The 6,000-nt window shown below is 33.3% G+C and overlaps 1 protein-coding gene across 1 annotated transcript in view; it reads right to left on the bottom strand.

Annotated features, from left to right (window-relative positions):
- The window catches only part of LOC133173065 (uncharacterized), a 16,352-nt gene extending 11,608 nt beyond the window's left edge, over window positions 1-4,744 (bottom strand). The window contains exon 1 of the mRNA XM_061307979.1: window positions 4,710-4,744. The gene's annotated coding sequence lies outside the window, so the exon portion shown is untranslated. The remainder of the gene's footprint in view (window positions 1-4,709) is intronic.
- Between the last annotated feature and the right edge of the window lie 1,256 nt (window positions 4,745-6,000).

The raw sequence follows: 6,000 nt of genomic DNA, 5'->3' as shown, positions 1-6,000 counted from the left end.
CTTCATTATCAGTTTAAAATCCATGTTGTTTGTGTAGGGAAAGTTACCAATCCAGCACACCAGGAATCAAAAATTTTTTGGTTTGATCACCATATGGAGCATTTTTTTTTTGGTTTAAATACAAACAATCATGTCAATTGTCAGTTTAATTTATCTACTGATTTATTAAAATTTTAAAATTGATAAATTTTGGTTCAGTTGCAATGAGTCGAAAGCAATTCTTCTAATGTACTGAAACTTTAATATATATTAATATACAGTTAAAGTATATCATTGAGGGAGTTAGCAAGATTCCAGTTCCCCAAGGCCAGGAGGACTATTTCCTGAGGTGAAGCCAAGGGAAATAGTCCTGGTCAAGGAGATCTGGAATCTTGCTAACTCCCGCAATGATATACTTTTAACTGTTTTATTTAGGGATGTCAACGAATATTCGAGTACTCGACTATTGTTCAATCATACCGACTATCGACTAAAATTTCTTTAGTCGGTTATTCGTTAAAAATGTGTTACCTAATAGTAATTTTAAATTCAAGGTAATAAACTTGAATCCGCCCATTTCATTTATCTACAGATCAATAGTCTCGTAAGTAAAAAGCAGGGTAAGGTTTAACTGTTCAAATGAAATTATTTGTATGTCGACTTATGTTCAAACATGCCTCCAAAATCTACAGTTTTGGCATACTTTAAAAGATATCAGGATGGAAAAAAACCCAGTTAAAAGTATGTTATCTTAATTGCAGAGAGACTACCCAGAGATAGTAAATTTTTAGAAAAATGTGTTTAAAAATATAACATTTTGTACAAAATGAATCATTTAGCCATATTTTATCTTATTGTTTAGCAAATCAAAACACAATATTGGGAAAATATGTTATGTGAAACTGAACTTGTATTCTGTAGTGGAACATGCCGAATCCGTCAAACATATATACATATAACATATAAACTTTCTTAGTAAGTTCTCCGCAAAAATGAAAAAAAAAGCAAAGCCGGAAAGAAAAATGTTGCTAACACAAACATGATTATCAAGGATTGTCTACCTCTGATTTGTGTAAATGGAGAGGGCATTTAGAATTGTTTGGTTTTGTAGATTAAAATTATAAAGTTTCAACCTGCAATTCCATAAGATCTGACGTAATGCAACTATTCATAAAGAATAATTAAACGGCTGTTACAAAATTGTAAATACATGGGGACAGTTATGAGCATAATTAAATGGTGTTTCTTTCTGATATTAATGTCATACAGTCATTTTAAGATTGTATTGAATGTTTGCACAAAATCTCATAATTAAAATTTATGGCAAGCTCTCTCTGTTTTTATAAAAGGCACACTTTAATTGTTTACCAGTCACAGGTCTGTCACGACACATAGAAATGGCTTCAGTTAACGGGTACATGTACTAGCGTTATGAAAAGAAAGGACAAATGCGAGTGTTTAATGTCCTGTATTTAGATAAATTGTGCAGGAAATATTACATTTGAAATCAAATACATTGGAAACATGTAGATGTATTTATTGAAATACGTAAATGTTTATGATTCAGAAATTCCTTGTATAATGGTGAAAGCGTAGGTTAGATATTGTAAAACTAGTCTATAGAAGACAAAACGTGAAAATGACATGAAAAATTAATTTAAATTTCAACGAATATTTGACTATCGTTCGACTAAAGCCTCCGACTATTTGACTAAGCTGTCCGAATAAAATTGACATCCCTAGTTTTATTATACCAATACAAATGTAAAATTCAGAAGATTCCGATAGCATGATTTCAAAGCAGGGATTAGCTAACTGAACTAACACATGGGGATTAGTCCATTCACATATCATACCAATGTGAAAGTAAAATTTAGAGGATTACATATAACCGGGAATTAGCTTTCAAAGCAGGGATTAGCTCACTTGACTAACGCACGGGGATTAGTCCATTCTTAACAATTTCTAGGGAATTAGTCACATATAACGATCTAATGTTATATAGGGAAAAAATCAGTAGAGTATACCCTAGGTATTTTAATGTAAATGTAACATTTTCCTATGTGCGTAACTTTGTAAAATCTGTACACCTGTGGCCTGCCGACCAAATCATGGACATTTAATTATAAATCATACACGATTCCAAATATGCCTATCTTCTTTTACAAATTATAGCCTTTGTTCTTGAGTTAGTCTTAGGTTTCTTTGTAAAACTTTGTATGCATATTATACAGGGATACAAGTTAATTTTTTCAGTAAGTAGCCACCTGGGCTGGACCTAGCCATGAATGTAGGGGCCCAACATAAGAATTGTAGTTTTTCAAAAATGTTTTATTTGCATACCCTAATGATTTTTTTCCCATTTAGAGTTGCATTTTCTAAAGCACTTTGTAGTGATGGGACATTTGTTAATTTTCATAATCAATCATCTGTTGGAATTGGTTACTGCTTCCAATGCGATTTTACTGATTATAATTTGATGTCACAGTTTTGTATATAAAAAGCAGACTATTACAAGTATTTCAAATTATTTCTTTAACAAGAATATATAAAATATTGTTTTCTTTGTTGTTTTGCTTCTTTTACACTTTCTGTATATGCATATTTTTCTTAATCACCTCTGCTTCATGCTAGTTGGCTTTATAAAACATTAAGTAGGGTGAATGGTGTAATGAATGTCCATATGTAGGGCTGTGTCAATATATTGAATATTCAATACGTATCGATATTCTGGAATGTATCGTATCGAAAAAATAACTTCCAATACGTATCGGACAGGCAGTTTTCCTTATAATTCTGTAAAAAAGTTGGGAATTTCAGTTACCAAAGATTATTTTGAACTGTTTTCAATTAAAACTGGTCAATAATGAAATAAACATTAAGGAGAGAGCACATCTTAAATAACTATTACAAAATACATAGACAACTATATTTTAACATGTTATGTTAGACTCACCCAGTTTTTATCAAATTTATGCATTAAATGTCATTAATAAGACATTTTTGAAAGACTTAATAAATAATCCAATATATCGCATATCGCTTTAAAAAATATCGTATCGTATCGTATCGAAATATTTTGCTCAATACACAGCCCTATCCATATGAACTATTAACCAGGCACTGTTAGCATTAAAATAATCTGGAGGTTCCAATTATAAGTATAGAAATTAGAAACCAAGAAAAAGATGCACTTGTATAATTTGTTAATAAATGATAATTAACACATAAAATATTGCTTATATTAATATATTTATACAATGCAAATGTTTACTTGGGTGATTGAATATTGTTGTATAAGGTGCAAATGCCATATGATTTTCTTTCATTACGAAGAAATAAATTTTAAACCAGGAACGGATAATTCCAGAATGCATTTTATAAGAAGTATGTTTCAGATGATCAATTGTGAAAAATAATTATCGATCATTGGAATTGATAGCATTTTTTCTTTGCTCATCACTGTGAGCTACCTGGGCAAAGAGAAAATTCAGACTTTGCATATTGATCCAAAGGATTTTTTCCTGCAGATATCTCGATACCCACAATGCAATGCAAATGCATCTCGCTGCTAACTAAGTTCTCGTAGTAACAACAAAAATTCACCAAATAATAAACTCACCTTGATTTAATGGACATATTGCAGAAAAAAAGGAGATTTAATGTTCTTTGTTAAAATTTGCATTTTTCAGACTTTGTTATGGTAATGCAACTAACGTCTGACGTCATGTGATGTCACAGTCTAGACATTCGAAATGTCTCGTGCATTTTGAAGAGGCATGCCAGTCTAAGTTAAAACTATTGTTAAACCAGGTCCATAGGACAATATCATTTTAACGATAGAAGGTTCTATCTAAGCTAAAATGGAACGTCATGGTAGCTCAGTCGGAGGAGTGCTCGCTCCATAATCGGAAGGTCGTGAGTTTGAATCTCAGCCGCAACTGACCTAAGTCGATAAAAAAAAAGTGGCAACTGTTCCTTCGCCAAGCACTTGGCACTTTGAAGTGAAAGTTGCAGGTCCTTCGGATGAGACCTTAAAAACCGAGGTCCCGTGTCATGGCAGGCGTTGGTAATATCATTTCAGGGATAAATCAATATCATTGAGGGATAAAGATCCCTCACTGCTGACAATGGCCCTGAGTGCCAAGTAAAGGTCTAAATTTGAAGCCCTTCATCGGTATATAGTGATGTCTCTATATGAGTGAAAAATTCTCAAATGGGACGTAAAACAACATAAAATCAATCAATCTAAGTTAAAACTGAATAGTTGAATCCACACTTTTCAAAACTTATGTCCCTTGGCCGCCATTTTTTAGGAAAACCCCATAGAATCCTCACAGAAGCCTTTCTGGTTTGTAAATTTATCATTTGACTGGGAAAAATTTGTGCATCTTGTATAATGATTGTCCCAGGATCGGGCTACGAAAGAAAAAAAAACACATTGGATTAATCGGAGCACGCCACAAAGGGACACAACTTTTGCAAAGTGTGGGTTGGACTATAGGTATCCAGTAATAAACATCGGCGCTCGCCCTAACAGTCGCACCGTCTACATTAGAGAGTTGGAGTTAAACATTTGGGCACTCTCCAATATTCCAGATAAGAATTTAGCCAAATTGAGACGTTGTAATTGGAGAAATGGTGGTAAAGGTATAATTCAAGATTTGATTCACTTTTCCATGCAGAAAAAGTTCTTTAAATGTGTGTCATTGCTTTCAGTGAGGAATTACCTTGTAAAGTTGTTTTACCACATTACCGCCATTTTGAGTTGCACGTGTGTTTATTTACGGTCATCTAAATGTTTGTAAAGGTCTCATTTATAGGTAAGCGTTTATTTGACTTAGTTAAATCCATTCAATTTTAGAACCCATCGTTCGGCTGAGAAAAATCCGGAAAATTAAATTTGGTACCGTAAAATCCAAAAGAAAAACCTCTGGCCTTATGGCATCTTCGCTAGTCAAAGGTTTCTGATACGCTACTCTCCTCATAAACCCTTGGCATACGGTGCTGACAAAAGACGGGATTGTTTTCGTCACGAGATCACGATTCTTACCAGGTACGCTTTTTATTTCTGTCGATGACGCAATCTGTGCGTAATTTAAAAAAATAATGTTTTTAAAGAATTATTAACAAGAAGGTATTGAGTTATGTCAGGGACCTATATACTAAGTATATAGTATAGTGTATAGGTCCCTGGTTATGTTAATTTGTTATTTAAACCAGGGACCCATAACTAGTATATATAGGTCCTTGTTTAAACATGTTAAAATGAGGAGAGTAGCGTATCAGAAACCCTTGGCTAGCGAAGATGGCCGTATGGGTATATTTTATCTTCTCATACTAAAAGAAAATCATAATCTCTTCACAGGGATTATAACTTACACTTCACATGCATGCTGTTTAAAATTATACTTATGGTAGTCCGATCCCCAGGTTCTGAATAAGGGACGAATACAGGCGCGGATCCAGGATTTTTTTTCCAGGGGGTGGGGTCCACCCCAGTCAAAAAAAATTTCAAACCCAAAAATTTCTTGACAATAAAAAAAAAATGAAAAAAAATAAAACAACAAACCCCGTTAAATCCATTTCCCAAACGTAAAACACCTATTGTGGTGGTGATGGTGGGTACACGTTTTCTAAGGGGAGGGGGGGGTATTTGCTTCAGTATATACTTTTGATACCTTTGCATATTTTCATATATATGTAAAACTTCTTTAAAAAAGGAACTGCTGCAGTTCTGAAATGATTTGAGGAACACTGTTTACAATTAAGTGAAGGAAACATCAAGTCATGTAAAACTCAAGCAGTAGAGCTACACTTTAATCAGAGACGACCGATTTATACATACAACACTTTAAATGTCTTACTCCATTTTGCGATGGAAAAATTTTCTTTATCAAAATAGAGAATACAATTTATATAGTCACAATCCATAGGCGTTGAAAATACACTGCATGTATATATAATTAGTTACCAGAAACAATTACACTGGATTCATCGTCCCTTTACTCACTCATGCTG

Source organism: Saccostrea echinata, unplaced genomic scaffold (assembly GCF_033153115.1).
Source record: "Saccostrea echinata isolate AGI-Se365-2 ecotype Australia unplaced genomic scaffold, CSIRO_AGI_Sech_v1 ptg000056l, whole genome shotgun sequence".
Taxonomy (NCBI): Eukaryota; Metazoa; Mollusca; class Bivalvia; order Ostreida; family Ostreidae; genus Saccostrea; species Saccostrea echinata.
This window is presented reverse-complemented; position numbering and strand designations above follow the sequence as displayed.